The following is a 24170-nucleotide window of genomic DNA, read 5'->3' as shown; positions in this document are numbered from 1 at the left end:
TGCTAGGCACTGTTCAAAGTGTTGGTATGTATTTACGTTTTTAAATTCCTAGACCAGCTTCATTGGAAGATGCTGATCCCTGTTTTACAAGTGAGCACACAGAGTTAAAGGAGGTTACTGTCTCCTCTCACAGCTAGTCAGTGGTTGAGCTGGGATTTGCACTCTTGCCAACATGGTCTCAGAAGGATGAAAAGTGGTGTTTATTCTGAAGGCAGTCCCCAGAGCATTACAGGATTTTGAGGATGGAGTTATGTGTTGGGCTGTGTTTTAGATTAGTTTATCTTGGGATTGAAGATAGAGAGATAGTTAGATTCCAAGTGGTACCGTCTGTGTTAATTTAAGAGATGCAAAGAGCCTGAGCCAGGGCAGTGTATTGGGAAGGAGGAGAGGGACAGGAGAGGTCTGGAGAGGTGGGAGAGACAACGTTTGTCAGCTGGTGGGGGGTGTGCTATGCTGGGCGAGGTGCTGGGGAACAGCCTCAGAGTTCTCTGAGCCCCCTACATGGTCCCATGGTACCAGGTTAGGAAGCCTGGCGAGAAGCAGGTTGCTTGAGAGACTATCTGAGTGCAGCTGTTTAGGGGCAGTTCAAAGTGAATTTTGTGCTGACGCTTGGATAATGTCTAGGCCCTGATTTTATTTATATATTTTAGTTTTTGTTAATCCTCACCCAAGGATTTTTTTTGATTGATTGTTAAATAGAGGCAAAGGGAGAGGATAAAGGAGGGAGGGAGAGAGGGAGAGAAAGAGAAGGAGAGACAAATATTGATGAGAAACATTGATGTGAGAGAGACACATCAATTGGTTTCCTGTTGCAGGACCTTGACCAGGGTAGGATCAAACGGGCAACCCAGGTATATGCCCTCAACCGGGAATCAAACCTGAGACCCTTTGGTCTTATGGCTGATGCTCTAACCACTGAGAGAAAGTGCCAGGGCCTGATTTTATTTGTTAAACACATGCTGCATTGAGCTCTTTCCCTTTAAGCCAAACATTTGCAGAACTCTCAGAAGGGAAGCTGCAGAAATATCAGTTTTGTGTGATTGGAAGAATTTATTTTTTAATATAAAATGGTTCCCAACTGTCTTGGAATTGCATAACCTGAGGAATGGTCAGTGTCCGTATGCAGCCGTCAGATCACAGCCCAGGGTAACCCATGGGCTGACGGCTTTCCTACTGCTCTGGGAGACTGTGCAGCTAGACGTGGATCCAGGACGAGTGGAGCCAGTTTTTTTTTTTATCCTCACCCGAGGACATTTTTCCATTTTTTTGCACAGATAGAGTGGGAGGGAGAGAGAGGAAGAGAGAGAGAGAGAGAAACATCGACGTGAAAGGGACACATCGAGTGGCTACCACCCGCACGACCAACCAGGGCCGGGGACAAACTGCAACCGAGGTACATGCCCTTAGCGGGAACCGAACCCGGGTCTCTCTGGACCGCAGGCTGATGCTCTAACCACTGAGCCAAACCGGCCAGGGCACGGAGCCAGTTTTGAGGCAACAGTTGGGATAGAAACAGGAATAGAATAGATACTTCTTATGCTAGATTGACTGTCATCGTTGACAAGATAGTCACTTAGAAATTATGTATGAATTGAATTGTATGAGTCCAAAGAGGTTATTGGTCAGGACTAGATTTAAAATAGAGGCATTTGCAATGACCTCACTGCCCAGCCCCATGGAAATGGAAATGGTGCTCTGGGCTTGGGGAGGGCAGTGCCACAACCTGGGAGGTGCTGCGGGCAGTGGGATGCAGCCTTCTGTCCACTGCCTCGGCAGCGAGTCCCAGAGCTCGGGCTGCTGGGACAGCCCCTGGGCCACCAATGCTCTCCTCATGGCTCTGAACACTGGCCTGAGCGCACTCAGCCATCCACTGCTCTGTGTGCAACTGCTCAACTAGATGAGTCTTGTGCTGATGCCCCGCCATGGAGACCCATGCACTGGGGAGGAAGGGCCTCTCTCTGCCAGCTTCTTCCCCTTCGCCAAGTACTCAGTGCAGCAGATGGGGACACAGGGCTGCTGCACAGCTTGAGCCCCTTCTTCACCCTCTTTGTGACCCAAGGCAGCATGAAAGTTTTCCCTCCGATGAGATGGAGCGGTTTTCCAACAAGGATGACATGGAGACTGCTCTGAGGAAAGTGGAGAAGGAGACTTCTAGGAGATGGAGATGCCGTGCTTGTCCCACATGCTGGCCCACCCCTGACATCATCTCAATGCACCGCATGGTCCAGTCTGTGGGAGGAGAGGCCAGGTGCAGTGGTGTGCTGAGCTCCACGGGGAAAACTTTCAGAGAGGAGCTGTTGAGATACTTTTCTGGCCTAATCTGTCAACATCTGGGAGATGTGGTGTTCCTGTGGGGCCATAACCTGCTGGCCCACTTCATTAATGCCTACCTGGTGGGTGAGAGCTTCAGCCAGGCCCAGGCCATTTGGAGCTACACCAGTGGTGGTGCGGATGGCAGTGAGCACACTGACCTACCCTTTCTGTGGATCCAGTGAGCTCACGGTTGTAAACCACTGCAGTGGCAGGCAAGACTCTGCCCCTGCTCCCGTGTTCACATCCTGAATGCACTGCTGGGAGCACCTGAGTGTGCAGGGCCAGCTCTTCTCCAGCTCCAGCCTGCTCCTTCACTGGGTGTCGTCAGGATCATGCTTTCCCTGGAGTGACCTGAATCACTGAAAATGCCCTCTCAGCCTGTCGGCTGTGGGTGAGGCCCGATCATCTTTGACTTGTAAGATGTTGCCAACCCAGATGTGTTCCAGCCCGGCTGGGCTTGGGTGTTCACGTTTGCTGTGTGTGTCCCAAAGCTGGGTAGGGTGGGAGTGAGGCCATGCCCAGGGCATTGGTCACCTGCTTACCTGAGGAAGGAGGGGTGGGGCTGGACTACTGGGGCAGAATCCTTGTACTTTTTAATTTGCTGAATCTGACTTGTGCTGGCTGCCAGAGAAGGGCTTGTGGACGCCCAGGTTGGATGGAAAAAGGGTCCTGGTGTCACATCCCACCCCACTCACACCCATCAGCCCAGCTCTCACCCTGCATCCCAGCTGGGAGCACCGCTCTCCTCTTGTAAGGAGGATGTGACCCCCTTTCACAGTCCACCCTCCTGTCTAGGCCTGTGCTAGGAAGCTGCTGCTAGGTTCTGCCTTTGTTTTTCTCAACACTGCTTTTTCTGATACCAAGGCAGCATCTTCTGAATGGGAAGTCATGTGGCCACTCAGAATGTGTCCCCTCATCAAGTGCCCATCTGTGTACAAGGGTCACCTCATGTGCAGGATTAGGTGACCATTGTGAAAGGGTTGTCACGACACACAGGTTGAGAACTGCTGCTCTATATGAGGATTGTCCTTCCCATCATCTGGGAGCCGGTTCGTGACTCCAGTTGGCATATGTAGATTAGGTGGCTTTCCACCAAATGTCACTGTCATTTCAAATGGTCAGGATGCAGAATGTTGTCTGAAAAATGACAGCAAACATTTCTCATGACGTTTAAAATCTCTTGTCATGTGTTATTTCTTTGCATGATTGTACTTTGAGGGTAAATCTGCTTAACTTTTAAAAAGTTTCTCCACCCTGGCCAGTTTGGCTCAGCAGTTAGAGTGTCGGCCTGCAGTCCTGAGAGACCCGGGTTCGGTTTCCGCTAAGGGCATGTACCTCGGCTGCAGTTTGTCCCCGGCCCTGGTCGATTGTGCGGGTGGCAGCCACTCGATGTGTCCCTTTCACATCAATGTTTCTCTCTCTCTGTTCCTCTCCCCCCCCCCCACTCTACCTGAACAAAAAATGGAAAAATGTCCTCGGGTGAGGATAAAATAAATAAATAAATAAATAAAAAATAAAAAGTTTCTCCATTATTAAAAATGTGTTAATACTGCTTGTTCAGCCTGTTGGATTTTACAGTGACGTGATTTTTGTCTTTTCCCTTAACATTCATCTCCTTTAGACACTTTATTAGAAAAAAGAAGTTTTGTAAATATTTTAGGAATATGCACATTTACATTTTTAGAAATTTGGAAGTATTCATTTTTGTTTGAAAAATACGGTTGTTGTTTTTCTCACTCATTGTACTGACTTTTGCTTTAACAGCAGAAATCCAGTGATGCATCAGTTGTTTTGCAGCATCTGAGCTGGAGGCACAGAGTGTGTTCACCTGCTCTGGTCTCTCCCTTCTCTTTTGCTAGCTGAGCAATGGCTCTATGGTGAGCATCACACTCCCTGAAATTGCCACATCTGAACTAGGTACAATTGAGAAGCAAGCTTGAATTCTGTGTATTCTTCCTTTGACTTGTAAGATTTGAGTCATGGCTGGTTTGTGTTAGTAACTGGTGTGAAGTGTGTGCCCCTTGTTCCTCTGTGGCAGAACTGAGCCTGCATCTCGAGGGTGAGGCCTCCACAGGTTACCTTTCAGGTATGGAGAGGACTGGGAGACAGACAGGTGACAACTACACTTTATATGAGAAGATACTAAGAGCCATGGAGGAAACAGACCCAGCTGATGTGACCAGGGAAGGACAGGGACCATGTGGGTTTTCTCTTGTGCCCTAACAAATGACCTTGAAGGAAGTGTCTTACACCAAACAGTGTGATCACAGGTGCTGTGGGGCAGAAACTAGTTGGTTCTTTGGGCTGCACCCCTCTCCATGCCCTGCTCATGGGTGCTGGCAGCATCTGCTCCTATGGGACAGTTCCCTTCCATGTCTCTGCCAAAGCCACTCCCAGCTTCCAGGGGCTGCCACAGACCTTGGCTCAGGGTCCTTTTATCCAGCCCCAAAGCCAGCAATGTGGTTTGTCCTTTCCACAGCACTTCTGAGCCACCCACCTAACTCCTGCCCACCTTCAGAAATGCCTCATTACCCTGCCCTGGACAGGTGTCTAAGTGGGTTGGAACATCGTCCCATACACCAACAGGTGGTGGGTGTAACTCCTGGTCAGGGCATATATCGTAGGTTGTGGGTTTGATCGCCAGTCAGGGCATGTATGAGAGATAACCAATCAATGTTTCTGCTTCACATCAATATTTTCTCACTCCCTAAAATCAATAAATATATCCTCAGGAAAGAACTGAAAAAAAACCAAACAAACAAAAAAACCATGGTTACGTTGGCCCACCTAGCTGAACTGAGATGGTCACCGGGTTACCTGTATGACATGTCTGGCCATTGTGATCTGTCTCACCTCTGTGACCTATTGACACATGATACCCAAAGAGCTGGGTAGGGGCCACTGCAGGGTGACTCCCCAGCAAACTCAGCAAAGAGCTCCCCAAGATCCTGTCACATGTAAACTCAGACGCAGCTGCTGAGTCAGAGCGGCCATGTGGAGAACCAGGGGCCACTCCAATGGGACAGCGAGTGCCCAGGGGCAGGAGAGCCAGGCTGGCAGGTGCAAAGGAGGGCGGGGGGATTAAGGGTCCTCTGGGGGCTTGAAAATGTATCAGAAACATCAAGAGCTCTAGGCATGAGAATGACATAATCTGATTTATAATTTTTAAAGATCACCCTGTGATTTTACATTTGAAAGGACATTTGAGAGCACAAGTGGGATTGGGACAGATAAGGAGGTGAGAAAAGTACTTCAGACTCAGAGACTGAGACCCAGCCTTGAGGCAGGAGATGTGGAGACCAGAGAACAGTGCACATGATCCGTAGAGATCCTGAGTGAGAGGACAAGGCAGGGAAACAGGACAGTCCATGGAGGGGCAGGGCGGGGCGACAGGACAGTCCGTGGAGGGCGCAGGGCGGGGGGACAGGACAGTCCGTGGAGGGCGCAGGGCAGGGGGACAGGACAGTCCATGGAGGGCGCAGGGCAGGGGGACAGGACAGTCCATGGAGGGGCAGGGCAGGGGGACAGGACAGTCCATGGAGGGCGCAGGGCAGGGGGACAGGACAGTCCATGGAGGGGAAGGGCAGGTAAAAAGGACAGACAATGGAGAGGGCAGAAAGAAGAAATAGAACACTCCATCAAGGGACAGGCAGAAGCACAGGAGAGTCCATGGAGGGGGCCAGGTGGAAGGACAAGACCATCCATGAGAGGTCAAGGCAGAGAGACAAGACAGTCCATGGAGGGGCAGGGCAAGGAAAATGGAAAGTTCATGGAGGGCTCAGGGAGAAGGGACAGGACCATCCATGGAAGGGTCAGGGAGAAGGGACAGGACCATCCATGGAGGGGTCAGGGAGAAGGGGCAGGACCATCCATGGAGGGGTCAGGGAGAAGGGGCAGGACCATCCATGGAGGGGTCAGGGAGAAGGGGCAGGACCATCCATGGAGGGGTCAGGGAGAAGGGGCAGGACCATCCATGGAGGGGTCAGGGAGAAGGGACAGGACCATCCGTGGAGGGGTCAGGGAGAAGGGACAGGACCATCCATGGAGGGGTCAGGGAGAAGGGGCAGGACCATCCGTGGAGGGGTCAGGGAGAAGGGGCAGGACCATCCGTGGAGGGGTCAGGGAGAAGGGGCAGGACCATCCGTGGAGGGGTCAGGGAGAAGGGGCAGGACCATCCATGGAGGGGTCAGGGAGAAGGGGCAGGACCATCCATGGAAGGGTCAGGGAGAAGGGGCAGGACCATCCATGGAGGGGTCAGGGAGAAGGGACAGGACCATCCATGGAGGGGTCAGGGAGAAGGGACAGGACCATCCATGGAAGGGTCAGGGAGAAGGGGCAGGACCATCCATGGAGGGGTCAGGGAGAAGGGGCAGGACCATCCATGGAGGGGTCAGGGAGAAGGGGCAGGACCATCCATGGAGGGGTCAGGGAGAAGGGGCAGGACCATCCATGGAAAGGTCAGGGAGAAGGGACAGGACCATCCATGGAGGGGTCAGGGAGAAGGGGCAGGACCATCCATGGAAAGGTCAGGGAGAAGGGGCAGGACCATCCGTGGAGGGGTCAGGGAGAAGGGGCAGGACCATCCGTGGAGGGGTCAGGGAGAAGGGGCAGGACCATCCGTGGAGGGGTCAGGGAGAAGGGGCAGGACCATCCGTGGAGGGGTCAGGGAGAAGGGGCAGGACCATCCGTGGAGGGGTCAGGGAGAAGGGGCAGGACCATCCGTGGAGGGGTCAGGGAGAAGGGGCAGGACCATCCGTGGAGGGGTCAGGGAGAAGGGGCAGGACCATCCGTGGAGGGGTCAGGGAGAAGGGACAGGACCATCCGTGGAGGGGTCAGGGAGAAGGGACAGGACCATCCGTGGAGGGGTCAGGGAGAAGGGGCAGGACCATCCGTGGAGGGGTCAGGGAGAAGGGACAGGACCATCCATGGAGGGGTCAGGGAGAAGGGGCAGGACCATCCGTGGAGGGGTCAGGGAGAAGGGGCAGGACCATCCGTGGAGGGGTCAGGGAGAAGGGGCAGGACCATCCGTGGAAGGGTCAGGGAGAAGGGGCAGGACCATCCATGGAAGGGTCAGGGAGAAGGGGCAGGACCATCCGTGGAGGGGTCAGGGAGAAGGGGCAGGACCATCCATGGAAGGGTCAGGGAGAAGGGGCAGGACCATCTGTGGAGGGGTCAGGGAGAAGGGGCAGGACCGTCTGTGGAGGGGTCAGGGAGAAGGGACAGGACAGTCCATGTAGGTTGCAGTACAAAGGGACATGGCAGTCCGAGGAGGGCACTGGGCAAAAGGACAGGACAGTCTATGGAGTTTAAAGGCCTGGGAATAGGACAGTTCATAAGGACGGTAGAGAGAAGGGAGAAGATAGTCCATGGAGAGCGCAGGGCAGAGGGACAGGATTGTCAATTGAGGGTGAAGCCCAGGGAAATAGGAGAGTCCATGGAGTGGGGAGAGAGAAGGGACAGGACTGTTCTTGGAGGGGCAGGGCACAAGGACAGGTCTGTTTATGAGTGAGGCCAGGAGGAGAGACATGACAGCCTATGGAGGAGGCAGTCCAGAGGGAAAGAACAGTATGTGGAGGCGTAGGGCAGGGAAACTAGACAGTTTATGTAAGAGACGGGGCAGAGGGAAAAACCTTCCATGGTTGTGGCAGGGTGGAGGGACAGGACCATCCATGGAGGGGCAGGACAGAAGGACAGGTCGGTTTGTGGAGAGGGCAGGGCAGATTAAAAAGACAGTCCAAGAAGGGGCAGGTTGGAAGGACAGGACGAGTCAAAGAGAGGGCAAAGAACAGTATGTGGAGGGGCAGGGCTGGGAAACTGGACAGTCCATAGAAATGACTTGGAAAAGGGACAAGATAGTCAATGGGAGGGCAGGCCCTGGTACCTGGAAAGTTAATAAAGGGCTCATGGAGAAGGGACAGGACTGCTTGTGATGGTTCGAAGCAGTAGGAATGGACAGTCCATGGCGTCCGGAGGGCAGGGAACCAGGACAGTCAATGGAGGGGCATCGCAGAGGGAAAGGACAGTTAATAATGGGAGCAGGGGAAGGACAATGAAAGTTGTTAAGGGGGCAGGGTGTAGGGACAGGACCTTCCATGAAGGGGAAGGGTGGAGAGACAGGATTGTCTATGGAAGGAACAGATTGGAGGGACATGACCATTAATGGAGAAGGCAGGGCTGAGGGACAGGACCATCCATGGAGGGGGCAGGTTGGAGGGACAAGACCAACCCCAGAGGGGGCAGGGCCGGGCAACTGGACAGTCCATGGAAGAATAAGGGAGAAGCACAGGACAGTCCGTGGAGGGCGCCCGGGCAAAGGGACAGGACAGTCTGTGGTGTTCGGAGGGCTGGGAAACAGGACAGTCCATAAAGAGGCAGAAGATAGTCCATGGAGAGTGCAGGGAAGAAGGACAGGACTGTTCCTTGACCGTGAAGGGCACAGAAACTGGACAGTTAATTGAGGGGTCAGGAGAAGGGACAGGACCCCCAGTGGAGGGTCAGGACCCTCGTGGAGGGTGTAGGATGAAGGGACAGGACAGTCCATGGAGAGGGCAGGGCAGAGGGACAGGACTGTCCATGGAGATGCTGAGGAGCAGTGACAGGACCATCCATGGAGGGGGCAGGGTGGAGGGACAGGACCGTCCATGGAGAAACCTAGCTGGAGGCAGATGACAGCCCAGTGAAGGGCCTGGGTGGAAGGACAGGATTTCCTTTGAGGGACTGAGCAGATAGACAGGAAAATCATGGAGGGGTCAGGGTGGAGGGACAAGACCAACCATGTAGGGGGCCAAGTGGTGAAACAGGAGGGTCCATGAAGAAGCCGGGCACAAAAATGGCAAGTCCATGGGAGGGGCAGTGAGAAAGTAAAGGACAGTCTTGTAGGTGGCTGGGTGGAGGCACAGACCGTTTTGGAGAGGGCAGGGTAGAAAGACAGAAACGTCCATGGAGGAGGCAGGATCTGGGACAGGAACATTTATGAAGATGACCAGGCAAAGGGACAGGACCCTCATGGGAGGGGGGCAGGGATAAAGGACAAGACAGGCCATGAAGGACACAGGGCAGAGAGACAGGACAGTGTATGGGGGGCTCAGGGCAGAGGGGCAGGATTGTCCATTGAGGATGAAGGGCTGGGAAATAGGACAGTTCATGGAGGAAAAGGGCAAAGGGACAGGACCATCCATGGTGGAAGCAGAGTGGAGGGACAGGACCATGCATGGAGGTTGCTGGGTAGAGGGACAGTACCATCCACGGATATGGCAGGGTGTCTGGACAAGACAGTCCTGGAGGACACCAGACAGAAGGACAGGACCGTCCATGTAGGGCCAGGGAATGAAAACTGGACAGTCCATAGAAGGGGTAGAAAGAAGGGTCAGGACAGTCCATTAAGGGGCAGGGCGGAGGGACATTAAGTCCATGTAGTGACAGGGCAGGAAAACTAGACAGCCCATGGAGGGGTCAGGGAGAAGGGACAGGACTGTCTGTGGCAGGACAGGACAGTGGAACCGTACAGTCCATGGAGACCAGAGGGCTTGGAAACAGGACAGACCATGGATTGGGCAGGGCAGGGAAACAGGACAATTCGTGGAGGAAAAGGGCAAAGAGACAGGACCAGTCATGGTGGGGGCATTGAGGGACAAGAGCGTCCATGGAAGATGCAGGGCAGAAGGACAGGACAGTCCTTGGAGGGCACTGGGTAGAGGGACAGGACTGTCTGTTGCGGGAGAAGGGCAGGAAAACAGACCAGTGCATGTTGAAAAAGAGCAAAGGGAGAGAACCGTCCATGGTGGTTGCAGGGTCATGAAAAAGGAGAGTAATGGAGAGCAGGGTAGAGGGACAGAAAGGTCCATGGAGAAGGCAGGATCTGGGGACAGAACCATTTATGAAATTGACCAGGGAAAGGGAGAGGACCCTTGTCATAGGGGCAGGGTAAAGATCAGGACAGGCCATGGAGGGCACAGGGCAGAGAGACAGGACAGTCTATGGAAGGCTCAGAGCAGAGGGACAAGATGGTCCATTGTGGATCAAGGGCAGGGCATCAGGAGGGCACAGGGCAGAAGAACAGGTCTGTCCATGAGTGAGGCCGGGAGGAGAGACATGACAGCCTATGGAGGAGGCAGTTCAGAGGAAAAGAACAGTATGTGGAGGGGTAGGGCAGAGAAACTAGACAGTCCATGTAAGGGGCAGGGTGGAGGGACAGGGCTGGCCACGGATGTGGCAGGGTGGGACAGGAAAATTCATGGAAGGGGCAGGGAGAAAAGACAGGACACTCCATGGAGGGCGTAGGATTGAGGGACAGGACAGTCTGGGTAGGGCGCCAGGCAACTACACAGGACCATTGCTGGAGCGGGCCGCCGGAAGAACAGGACTCTCATGGAGGGGGCACGGAGGAAGATCAAGACATACCATGGAGAGCGCAAGGCAGGGGGACAGGACAGTCCATATAGGGCGCTGAGTGGAGGTACAGGACCATCCATGTAGGGCCAGGGCACGGAAACTGGACAGTCCATAAAAGGAGCAGGGAGAAGGGACAGGACAGTCCATTGAAGGGCAGGGCAGAGGTACAAGAAAGTCCATGAAGAGCAGGGCAGGGAAACTGGACAGTCCATGGAGGGGTCAGAGAGAAGGGACAGGACCATTTGTGGCAGGGCAGAGCACTGGGATAAGACAGTCAGTGGAGCCTGGAGGGAAGGGAAACAGGACAGTCTATGGAGGAAAAGGGCAAAGGGACAGGACTGTCCATGGTGATGGCAGGGCTGAGGGAGAGGAGAGTCATGGAGGGGGCAGGGTGGAGGGACAGGACCATCCATCTAGGGGGCTGGGTGAAGGGACAGGAGAGTCCATGAAGAGGCAGGGCATGAAAATGGGACAGTCCATGGAAGGGGCAGAAAAAAAGAAAAGGACAGTTCATGTAGGTGGCCAGGCAGAGAGACAGACCATCATGGAGGAGGAAGGGTAGAGACGACAGTTTGTGAAAAAGGCAGAGCGAAGGGACAAGACTGTTCATTGAGACAGCTGGGCATGACAGTCCATAGAGGACCATGACAGGGAAAATGGACAGTCCATGGGAATGGCTGGGAGAAGGACAGGACAGTCCATGGAGGAAAAGGGTAAAGGGACAGGGTGATCTAGCAATGGGGTCAGGCAGAGGGACAGGACAGCTCATGGAGAGGGCTGGGCAGAGGGACAGGACCCTCCTTGGAGAGGGCCGGGTGGCAGACAGAACCATCCATGAAGGGGCAGGGTGGAGGGACAGGACTGTCTGTGGAGGGGCAGGGTAGTGAAACTGGACAGTTTATGGAAAAGGCTGGGAGAAGGGACAAGACTGTCTATGGAGAAGCAGGCCAGGGAGACTGGACAGTCCATGGACGGTAAGGAAGAAGGGAGAGAAGTGTTCATGGAGGGGCAGAGTGGAGGGACAGGGAAGTTATGGGAGGAATCAGAGCCGAGAGACAGGACAGTCATGGAGGCCCAGGGTGGGGAAACTAGACAGTCCATGGAAATGGCTGGGAGAAGGGACAAGACAGTCCCTGTAGGAAAAGGGTAAAGGGACAGAGTGGTCAAGCAATGGGGCCAGGCAGAGGGACAGGATTGTCCTGGGAGAGGGCCGGGTGGCGGACAGAACCATTCATGGAGGGGCAGGGTGGAGGGACAGGACTGTCTGTGGAGCGGCATGATAAGAAATCTGGACAGTTTATGAAAATGGCTGGAAAAAGGCACAAAACAATCCATGAAGACACAGGTCAGGGAAACTAGACAGTCCATGGAAGGGGCAAGTAGAAGGACAGGACAGTCCATGGAGGAGGTAGTGGGGAGGGACAGGACCATCCATGGAGGGGGCCAGGTGGAGGAAGAAGACTGTTGTGGAGGGGCAGGGAGAAAGGACAGGAGAGTTTGTGGAGGGTGCTGGGCAGAGGGACAGGACCGTCCATGTAGGGCCAGGGCACAGAAACTGGACAGTCAATAGAAGGAGCAGGGAGAAGGGACAGGACAGTGCATGAAGGGCAGCACTGAGAGACACTAAAGTCCATGGAGTGGCAGGGCAGAGGTATATGACAGTCTGTGAAAGGAAACTGGACAGTCCATAAAACGGGTCAGAGAGAGGGGACACAGTCCATGGAGAGGCAGGGGAAGGTAACTGGACAGTACATGGAGGGGTCAGAAAGAAGGTACAAGAAAGTCCTTTGAAGGGGCAGGGCAGAGGTGCCAGGACCATGGAAGGGGAGGGTAGAGAGACAGGATCATCCAGAGAGGGAACAGGGTGGAGGGACAGGACAGCCCATGGAGAGGGCTGGGCGGAGGCACAGGACCGCCCTCGGAGAAGGCCAGACAGCAGACAGAACCATTTACAGAGGGCAGGGCAGAGAAACTGGATCATCCACGAATGTGGCAGGGTGGAGGGACAGGGCAGTCTGGGTGGGGGGGGGGGCAGAGAATGGAAACAAAATAGTGCCTGGAAGGAGCAGGAAGAAGAGGGGGGACTGTCTGTGGTGTCGGATGGGCAGAGTGACAGGACAGTTTGTGGAGGTCGCAGGGCAGCAGGACTGGACTGACCATTGAGGGTGAAGGGCACAGAAACTGGACAGTTCATGGAGGGGTCAGATAGAAAGAACAAGACTTTCAGTGAAGAGTGACTAGTGGAGGGTCAAGATCATCATAATGGGTCCAGGGAGAAGGGACAGGACAGTCCATTGAGGGGGCCAGGCAGAATGATAGGATTTTCTCTCTCTTTTTTTTTTTTTTTGTTACAGATGTCTCTCTTTTACCCCATTGACACCCTCCTGCCCACCCCCTCCCACCCCATCCCCGGCTTTGTTGTCCACGTCCATTGGTTATGCGTACATGCATATAAGTTCTGTGGTTTATCTCTTTTCTGCCCCCACCACTCGATCTTCTGAGGGTTGCAGTCTGTACCCTACTTCCACGTCTATGGGTCTACCCTATTCCTCAGACTGTTATGTTCATTATATTCCACAAATAAGTAAGATCATGTGGTATTTGTCTTTTTATGCTTGGCTTGTTTCACTTAGGATAATACTTTCCAGGTCCCTCCATGTTGTATCAAAGGGTAAGAAACCTTTCTTTCTTACAGCTGCATAGTACTCCATTGTGTATATGTACTACAGTTTTTTTATCCATTCGTCTACTGATGGACATTTGGGCTGTTTCCAGATCTTAGCTATTGTAAATAGTGCTGCTATGAACATGGGGGTACATATATTCTTTCGGATTGGTGTTTCAGGCTTCTTAGGGTATATTCCTAGAAGTGAGATCATTAGGACAAGTGGCAGTTCAATTTTTAATTTTTTGAGGTAGCACTATAGTGTTTTCCATAGTGGCTGCACCAGTCTGCATCCCCACCAGCAGTGTATTAGAGTCCCCTTTTCTCCACACCCTCGCCAACACTTGTTTGATGATTTGTTGATGGTGGCCATTCTGACAGGTGTGAAATGATACCTCATAGTTATTTTAATTTGCATCTCTCTGATGATTAGTGATGTTAAGCATTTTGTCATATGTGTCTTGGCCATTGTATGTACTATTTGGAGAGGTGTCTATTCAGCTCCTCTGCTGATTTTTTAATTGGGTTCTTTGTCTTTCTTTTGTTGAGTTGTATGAATACTCTATATATTTTGGAAATTAACCCCTTATTTGATGTATCATTGGCAATGATGCTCTTCCATACAGTGGGTAGCCTTTCCATTTTAATGGTTGTTTCTTTTGCTGTGCAGAAGCTTTTGAGTTTGATGTAGTCCCATGTGTTCATTTCCTCCTTTGTTTCTGTTGTCTTAGGTGATGTATCAATGAAAATTCTGCTGCGTATGATGTCTGAGATTTTGTTACCTACATTTTCTTCTAGAATTTTTATGGATTCACAGGTCACATTTAAGTTTGTTATCCATTTTGAGTTTATTTTTGTGTATGGTGTAAGTTGATGGTCTAGTTTCATTTTTTTTGCATGTAGCTGTCCAATTTTCCCAACACCATTTATTAAAGAGGCTGTCTTTACTCCACTGTATGCTCTTGCCACCTTTGTCAAATATTAATTGAGCATAATGTCTTGGGTCCATTTCTGGGTTCTCTATTCTGTTCCACTGGTCTATATGCCTGTTCTTGTGCCAGTACCAGGCTATTTTGATTACAGTAGCTTTGTAGTATAACCTGATAGTAGTATTGTGATTTCACCTACTTTGTCCTTCTTTTTCAAGATTGCTGTGAATATTTGAGGTCTTTTTTGATACCATATGAACTTTTGAAGTATTTGTTCTAGTTCTGTGAAATATGTCGTTGGTATTTTGATGGGGATTGCATTGAATCTATAGATTGCTTTGGGTAATATGGACATTTTAATGATGTTAATTCTCCCAATCCATGAACAGGGCATGTGCTTCCACTTTTTTATATCTTCCTTTACAGTGATACCTTGGTTCTCGAACATAATTCGTTCCAGGAGGACGGTCGAGAACCGAATTGTTCGAGAACCGAAGCAATGAAACCAATAGGAAAGCGTGACTCCACAAAGCGTGACTCTCTCTCTGCACTCACACTGATGACGCAAGCAAGGCGCGCTGGGCCGAATGAACCCCATTCAGCTCAACTCGGCTCATCTCGGAAGTTCGAGTTCCAAATATTTGTTCCGATTCCGAGACAAAAGTTTCTCGAATCTCCTGGTTGAATACCGATTTGGTCGAAAACCGAGGCGTTCGAGAACCGAGGTATCACTGTATTTCTTTTTTCAATGACCTGTAGTTTTCTGCAAATAGGTCCTTTATTTCTTTGGTTCAGTTTATTCCTAGGTATCTTAATTTTTTTGCTGCGATGGTAAATGGGATTGTTTTTTCAGTTTCTCTTCCTGTGAGTTCATCATTGGTGTATAAGAATGCCGTCGATTTCTTGATGTTAATTTTGTATCCTGCTACTTTGCCAAATTTGTTTATTAAGTTTAGTAGATTTTTGATGGAGTCTTTAGGGTTTTCTACGTATAATATCATGTCATCTGCAAAAAATGACAGTTTCACTTCCTCCTTTCCAATTTGGATCCTTTTTATTTTTTCTTTCTGTCTGATTGCTGTGGCTAAGACTTCCAGTACTATGTTAAATAAGAGTGGTGAAAGTGGGCATTCCTGTCTTGTTCCTGTTCTTAAGGAAAATGCTTTTAGTTTCTGCCCATTGAGTATGATGTTGGCTGTAGGTCTTTCATATATGGCCTTTATTATGTCGAGATATCCCTCTATTCCCACATTGTGAGCGTTTTTATCAGAAATGGATGCTGGATTTTTTCGAATGCTTTTTCAGTGTCTATTGATATGATCATGTGGTTTTTATTCTTCATTTTATTTATGTGGTGTATCACATTTATTGATTTGCGAATATTGTACCAGCCTTGCATCCCTGGGTTGAATCCCACTTGGTCATGGTGAAAAACTTTTTTGATGTATTGCTGGAGCCAATTTGCTAGTATTTTGTTCAGGATTTCGGCGTCTATGTTCATCAGGAATATTGGCCTGTGGTTTTCTTTCTTTGTAGTGTCTTTTTCTGGTTTTAGAATTAAAATTATGCTGGCCTCATAAAATGAGCTTGGAAGTCCTCTTTCTTCTTGAATATTTTGAAATAGTTTGAGGAGAATGTGTATTAGTTGTTTTTGAATCTTTGGTAGAACTCCCCGTGAAGCTGTCTGGGCAAGGGCTTTATTTTGCTGGGAGAGTCTTGATTACATTTTCAATTTCCTTAGTTGTTATTGGTCTGTTCAAGTTTTCTATCACTTCCTGGTCCAGTTTTGAGAGACTATGTGTTTCTAGAAATTTGTCCATTTTGCTTAGATTGTCAAATTTGTTGCCATATACTTGTTCATAGTATTTGTTAATGATCTTTTGTATTCCTGTGGTGTTGGTTGTTACTTCTTCTCTTTCATTTCTGATTTTGTGTATTTGGGTTCTCTCTCTTTGTTTCTTGGTGAGTCTAGCTAAGGGTCCATCAATCTTGTTTATCTTTTCAAAGAACCAACTCTTTGTTTTATTGATCCTTTGAGTTGTTTTTTTTTGGCCTCCATGTCATTTATTTCTGCTCTGATCTTTACTATTTTTTCCCTTCTACTTGCTCTGGGGTTTTCTTTCTGTTTGCTTTCTAGTTCTTTAAGTTGTGAGGTTAGATAGTCTATTAGAAATTCTTCTTGTTTCTTGAGGTAGGCCTGTAGTGCTATGAACTTCCCTCTCAGAACTGCTTTCGCTGCATCCCATAGATTTTGTGTTGTTGTGTGTTCATTTTCATTGGCTTCCAGGAAGTTTTAAATTTCTTCCTTGATCCCCTTGGTAACCTATTCATTGTTTAATAGCATGCTATTTAGCCTTCAAATGTTCAAATGTCTTTGCACATTCTTGTTGCAATTGATTTCTAGTTTCATGCCATTGTGATCTGAGAAGATTCTTGATATGATTTCAATCTTCTTGAACTTGTAGAGATTTAGTTTGTGTCCTATCATGTGGTCTATCTTTGAGAATGTCCCATGTGCACTTCAGCAGAATCTGAATTCTGTAGCTTTGGGGTATAATTCTTTGTAGATATCTATTAAATTCATTTGGTCTAGTGCTTCATTTAGAGTCTGTGTTTCCTTGCTAACTTTTTGTCTAAAGGATCTATCCAGTGATGTCAGCGGGGTGTTGAAGTCCCCTGCTATGATTGTATTGGTGTTGATTTCTCCTTTGAAGTCCTCCAGAAGATTTTTAATATATGTTGGTACTCCTATAATGGGTGCATATATGTTTATCAAGGTTATATCTTCCTGTTGGATAGATCTTTTCAATATTAAGTAGTGCCATTCTTTGTCTCTAGTTATGGCCTTCATTTTGAATTCTATTTTATCAGATATGAATATTGCTACCCTAGCTTTTTTCCCTTTCCATTTGCATGGAAGATTTTTTTTCATCCCTTCACTTTCAACCTATGTGAGTCTTTTGTTGCAAGGTGGGTCTCTTGTAAACAACATATAGATGAATCATGCTGTCTTATTCAATCAGCTACTCTGTGTTTTTTTTTATTGGAGCATTCAAACCATTTACATTTAAGGTGGTTATTGATATGTACTTATCATATTCCTGATGAACATTTTTGTTTAGTGTGGTTATATTTTTCTTCTGATCTCTTCTACTAATTTTAGCAGTCCTTTGAACATTTCTTACAATGCTGGTTTGGTGCTAATGTATTCCCTTAGCCTTTTTTTTGTCTGGGAAGCTCTTTATTTGACCTTCTGTTTTGAATAATAGCTTTGATGGATAGAGTAGTCTTGGATTTAGATTCTTCTTTTTAATGATCTTGATTAGTTCATGCCACTCCCTTCTGGCCTGTAGTATTTCTGTTGAGAAGTCAGGTGTGAGCCTTATGAGGTTTCCTTTGTAGGTAACCTGTTGCTTATCTCTTGCTGCCTTTAGGATTTTTTCTTTGTCTTCGATTTTTGGCTATTTAATTACTATGTATCTTGGTGTGGGCCTGTTTGGGTTCTTCTTACTTGGGACTCTCTGTGCTTCTTGAACTTGAATGCCTTCTTCCTTCACCAAATTAGGAAAGTTTTCTGTCACTATTTTTTCACATATATTCTCCAACCCTTGCTTATTTTCTTCTTCTTCGGGGACTCCTGTGATGCAAATATTATTATGTTTCCAGTTGTTCCTCAATTCTTTAAAGCTATCTTCCTGTTTTTTAATTGTATTTTGTTGTTGTTGTTATTGATTGATTTATTTTACCCTGTCTTGTAATTTACTGATCCAGTCCTCAGCTTACTCTACTCTGCTGTTTAGACCTTTCAATGTGTTATTTATTTATTTTTTCTCACCTGAGGACATTTTTCCATGTTTTTGTTCAGATAGAGTGGGAGGGATAGAGAGGAAGAGTGAGAGAAACATCGACATGCAAAGGACACTTCAAGTGGCTGCCACCTGCATGACCCATCCTGGGTTGGGGACTTCTGCAACCAAGGTACATGCCCTTAGTGAGAACCAAACCCAGGTCTCTTGGGATTGCAGGCTGATGCTCTAACCGCTGAGCCAAACTAACCAGGGCATGTTCTTTATTTCTGATATGTCATTCTCGATTTCTTTTTGGTGGTTTTTAATTTCCAATTGGTTGATTTTTAACATTTCTATGTCTTTACTCATGGTGTTGATGTCCTTACTCATGCTTTTGAGCTTTCTCAAGGTCATGGCTCTGAATTCTAGATCTGTTAATTTTGCTTAAGTGCTCCACATTTATCTCATCTTTGGTAGAGGTCTCTTGTTTCATTTGGCTTTTGTTTCTTTGTTTCACCACTTTGGCTATCACAGTGGGCTTTGAAGCCTGGCAAATGTTACCTGTGGGTGTTGGTCTTCTGCTGTTTGTGACTCCCCCTCCTGGGTTTGGATGAGCAATGGGGGACCCAGGTTAAACACCACTGTCAAGTCTTACTTTCTTGGTTAGAGTTGCTAGCCCAGGAATAGTTCAGTTATCCTCTAGCTGTTACTTGAAGAGCCTTGGGTTCTTTTTTTTTCTTTTTCTTTTTAAGGACTGAGTAATAATCTTTATTTAAAGCAAGACTTATTGCAAAAATATATACAAAATTCAAAACAAAGAAGAGGAAGTAACTATAAATACATCAGCTATCAAAAAAATGAAAGAATGAACAATGATTATATACTAATATATAAAATGAATAAATTTCACAAAAACAAAAATGCTAAAGGTTGATACAAAAAATAATAAGAACTCAACTAGAACAATATTCATTAAAGACATTAAGATACAGTCAAATGTGAGAGTCTGGGATTAGATTTTACCTTAGTTACAAGGTAATAAATTAACCTGTTTCTGTTTCCTGTATGCTGGCAGAACATAGGAGCCTACTAGATCAGAGGCGCTCTTTATTACTCATGGCACAGCAAGCCACATAAGCGTCATGTTTGCACTGGTTCATCCTTAATCTCCCAAACCCCACAGGGGCAATGTGGGGACAACTAGATGAATAATATGCATGCAGAGATTCGTGTTACAACCTAGGAACACTGAGTTTAGGGAATCCATCTCTTTTATAGCAAGCAATAATAAGTAAGCCTACTCTCTGTTTCAGAAGGAGGCATTGCCTTATCCCTCAAGGTTGCTCACCACAAATACAATGTTGAGAAAAGACTTGGGTAAAGATTGATTAGGGTCTTGCATTCTTGGTATACCCACAACAAAAATATACAGGAATATTCAGAGTCCATAGCAAATTGTCTCTCCCCAGGATAATTTACCCCTGACCCTACACATTCTTAGCTAAACTTGAGTTTTCATATAAGCAGGCCACTCCATTGGCCATCCTACTTAATCTGACCAACAGAGGCTGGGATCAAATTTGTTCAGTTTGTTTCATATTAATTAAGGCTAATATCAATAGGATTTCAAGTTGCAGGAAAAAGCTAACCAGCAGTATTGACCTCAGTCTTGACTACCAGTTTCCCAGACTGCCAACTGTAACTATCATGAGTAGCACTGGGTATTATTTTAGACATCTAGGTTGTAGTCTAAGCCAATCTTTTTTTCATTGTTGCTCATACAATTTATTTATGTATTTGGTTTTTTAATTTTTTCTTTTCTTTATAGATATTAGAGAGAGAGAAGAAGGGAGAGGGAGAGAGAGGTAGAAACATTGATGACAGAGAACATTAATTGGCCACCTCCTGTATGCCCCCACTGAGGATTGGGCCCACAACCTAGGCATGTGTCCTGACTGGGAATTGAACCAGTGACCTCCTAGTGCTCAACACTGAGCTACACAGGCCGGGCATTACTCATACAATTTAGACCTTCTACCTCTGGTGTCATTGCCCATGAGGCAATAGATGAAGAGCCTTGGGTTCTCAGTTGAATGAAAAACTCCCTCAGGTGTTCAGCTTAAGGGGATTTCCCAAGGGTGGGGCAGATGCTGGTTGTTAATGAGCCTCATGTTGCATTACAATGGCCTACCTGGGTGGGGTTGAATCTCTAAGGGAGAGGCTGCTGCCTGTCCCCAGAGCCCTGGGAAGGAGTGAGATGGCCACCGTCCTGTGTGGCTGCAACTCAGCAAAAGCTCTGAGTGCCCTCCAAATCCCAAGTGTCTCCATACAGTTCCAGTCCAGTCCACCCTCCCTCTGCCGGGGCCCAGAGTGAGTGGCTGTGGCTATTTTAGCATCTGTCCCGGCTCTGTGCTGTGGAGCCGCTTGGGAGTGTAACCCAAGGGCATTGCTCACAGCTAAGGCTGCTGGTGTCTGTGGGCTCCCAGCCCCCTCTCGTGCCTTCCCAATCCTACCTGGATTGAGTCAGTGTCCCTGGTTATGTGGTCCTCACAAGCTGCTTTTTTGTTGCTTTTTCCCTACGATTTGTCTTTATTTTAGTTGTAATTCCAGTTTGTTCCTGGGAGACGGTCTGTGTAGCTTCCATTCACTCCACTGCTATTTTGGAATTAGATTGTCTCTTGAGTGGGCTGTCCAGAGGGACAAGAGAGTCATGGAGGGGGCAGAGTGTGGACACATGACCATCCATGGTGGGTGCAGAGATAAGGGACAGGAAAGTGCATTAAGTGGGCAGGGCAAATAAACAGGATCATTCATGGAATAAACAGGGCAGAGGGACAGGACAGTCCCTGGACGGGGCAAGGCAGAGGGACAGGTTTATTCATGGGGCAGGCGAGAGGGAAATAACAGTATATGGAGGGTCAGGACAGAGAAAATGGACAGTCCATTACAGGGGAAGAAATAAGGGATAGGACAATCCATGGAGGGGGCAGGACAAAGGGACAGGACAGATTTGGAGGGCACCAGGAAGAGGGACAAAATTGGTCATGTAGGACCAGGGCACAAAAACTGGACAGTCCATAGAAGAATCAGGGAAGAGGGACAAAAGAGTCCATGGAGGGCAGGGCAGAGGGACAAGAAAGTCCATGTAGTGGCAGAGCAGGGAAAGTGAACAGTCTATAGAGGGGTCAGGGAAAAGGCACAGGACTGTCTGTGGCAGGGCAGGGCAGTGGGACAGGCCAGGCCATGGAGTTCGGAGGGCTGGGAAACAGGACAGTCCAAGGAGAGGGCAGAGAGAAGGGACATAAAGTCCATGAGGGCACAGGACAGAGGGACAGGACTGTTTGTTGAGGGGAAGGGCAGAGAAAAGGAGAGTCCATGGAGTCAGCAGTGAGAAGGAACAGGGAAGTCCTTGGAGGGGGCAGGGCAAAGGGACAGGTCTGTCCATGGTGATGGCTGTGAGGAGGGACATGACAGCCAATGGAGGGAGCAGGCCAGAGAAAAAGAACAGTATATAAAGGAGTGGGGCAGGGAAACTGGACAGTCAATGGAAGGGGCAGGACAGTCCATGGAGGGACAGGGCAGCAAAACTGGACAGTCTATGGAAGGGACAGTGTAGGAAAACAAGACTGTTCATGGAGGGTCAGGAAGAAGGGACAGGGCAGTCTCTGGCAGGTAGCACAGTGAGACAGGACAGTCCATGGAGCCCAAAGGGCAGGGAAACAGGACAGTCCATGGAGGAAAAGGGCAAAGGGACAGGACCATCCATGGTGGGGGCAGGGTGAGGGGACAGGACTGTACATGGAGAGGCCTGAGTGGAGGCACATGAAAGCTCAATGAAGGGGCCGGGCAGGAGGATAGGACTGTCCCTTGAGGGGTCGGGCAGAGAGACAAGAGAGTCATGAATGGGACAGAGTGGAGGGACGGGACCGCCCATGGAGAAGGTAGAGTGCAAGAACAGGACGGACGATGTAGGGGGCTGAGTGGAGGGTCAGGAGAGTTCATGAAGAGGCAGGGCACAAAAATGGGACAGTCCATGGAAGGGGCAGGGAGAAAAATAAGGACAGTCCATGTTGGTGGCCAGGCAGAGGGACATACCATTGTGGAGGTGGCAGGGTGGAGGGACAAGACTATCCAGGGAGGTGGCAAGGTGGAGAGACAGGACAGCCCATGGTAGGGGGGTCAGGATGGTGGGAAAGAACAGTATGTGGAGGGCCAGGGCAGGGAAATTGGACAGTTCATGGAAATGGCTGGAAGAAAGAACAGGACAGTCCATGGAGGGGCAGGGCAGAGGGAAAGTACAGTCTAGGGAGGGAGCAGGGAGAAGGGACAGGGAAGTCCATTAAGGGAGAAAGGGAAAGGGACAGGACCATCCATGGAGGGGGAGGGCAGAGAGACAGAATTGTCCATGGAAGGAACAGGTTGGAGGGACAGAACCATCCATAAAGAAAGCCAGTTGGAGGGACAGGACCATTTATGGAGGGGGCAGGGCAGGGAAACTTGACAGTCCATGGAAGGGTAAGGGAGAAGGGACAGGACAGTCCTGGAGGGCGCTGGGCAGAGGGACAGGACCGTCCATGTAGGGCCAGGACATGAAAACTGGACAGCCCATAGAAGGATCAAGGAAGAGGGACAGGACAGTTTATGCAGGGACAGGGCAGAGGCACAAAAAAGTCCATGTAGTGGCAGAGCAGGGAAAGTGAACAGTCTATAGAGGGGTCAGGAAGAAGGGACAAGACTGTCTGTGGCAGGGCAGGGCATTGGGATAAGACAGTCCATGGAGTTCGGAGGGCTGGGAAACAAGACAGTCCAAGGAGAGGGCAGAGAGAAGGGACATAAAGTCCATGGAGGGCACAGGGCAGAGAGACAGGACAGTCCTTGGAGGGCTCAGGGCAGAGGAATAGTATTGTCTGTTGAGGGTAAAGGGCAGGGAGACAGGACAGTCCATGGAGGAAAAGGGAAAAGGGACAGGACCATCCATGGAGGTGGCAGGGCCAAGAAACAGGAGAGTCATTGAGAGGGCATGGTGGAGGGACAGGATCATCCATGTAGGGGCTGGGTGGAGGAGCAGGAGAGGCTATCAGGAGTCAGGGCACAGAAGCGGGACAGTCCACAGAAGGGGCAGGGAGAAAGGAAAGTACAGTCTATGTAGGTGGCCAGGCAGAGGGACAGGCCATCACGGAGGGGGCAGGGTAGAGGGACAGGAGAGTGATGGAGAGGGCAGGGCAGAGGGACAGGACAGTGATGGAGGGGGCCAGGAAAAAGGACAGGACAGTTTGTGGAGGGTTCATGGAAGAGAAACAGGTAGAGGAAGCAGGACAGAGGGATAGGACAGTTTGTTGAAGAGCAAGGCAGGGATACTGGAGAGTCCATGAAAGGGGCAGAAAAAATGGACAAGACAATCAATCCATGGAGGAGCCGGGGAGGAAAACTGACTAGTCCATGGAGGGGACAGGAAAAAGGGACAGGAAAGTTTATTAAGAGGACAGGGTAAAGGGACAGGACAGTTTGTGGAAATAGCAGGGAGAAGGGTCAGGACAGTTCATGAAGGGGGCAGGGCAGAGGGACAGGACAGTTTGTGGAAATGGCAGGGAGAAGGATCAGGGTAGTTTATGGAGGGGGCAGGGCAGAGGGACAGGAGAGTCCCTGGAGGGGCCATGGCAGGGAAATGAGACAGTTTATGGAAGGGGCTGGGTGGTGGAAAGAAACCGTCATGGAGAGGGCTGGATGGAGAGACAGGACCATCCCTGGAGGGGGCCTGGCAGAGAGACAGGACTGTGTGGAGGGGCAGGAAAGGGAAACAGTACAGTCATGGAGGGGGCTGGGCAGAGTGACAGGACGGTCATGGAGGGGGCAGGGAGAAGGGAAAGGACAGTCTCTTCAGGGCACATGACAGAGGGACAGAACAGTCCATGGAGGGGAAGGACAGGATCATCCATGGAAGTGGCTGGTTGGAGGGTCAGGATTGTCCATGGAGGGTTCCAGATATAAGAACTGAGCAATCCATAGAGGGAACAGGCCAGAGGAAAAGAACACCATGTGGAGAGGCAGGACAGAGGGACGGGACAGGACAGGTTATGGAGGAAG

At 49.4% G+C, this 24170-nt stretch overlaps 1 pseudogene; it reads left to right on the top strand.

The window, feature by feature from the left end:
* Positions 1 to 1654: 1654 nt before the first annotated feature.
* On the top strand, positions 1655 to 2676 carry LOC118637615 (annotated as a pseudogene).
* The last annotated feature ends 21494 nt before the right edge of the window (positions 2677 to 24170 follow it).

Source organism: Molossus molossus, unplaced genomic scaffold (genome assembly GCF_014108415.1).
Source record: "Molossus molossus isolate mMolMol1 unplaced genomic scaffold, mMolMol1.p scaffold_m16_p_20, whole genome shotgun sequence".
In the NCBI taxonomy this organism is placed as follows: Eukaryota; Metazoa; Chordata; class Mammalia; order Chiroptera; family Molossidae; genus Molossus; species Molossus molossus.
This window is presented reverse-complemented; position numbering and strand designations above follow the sequence as displayed.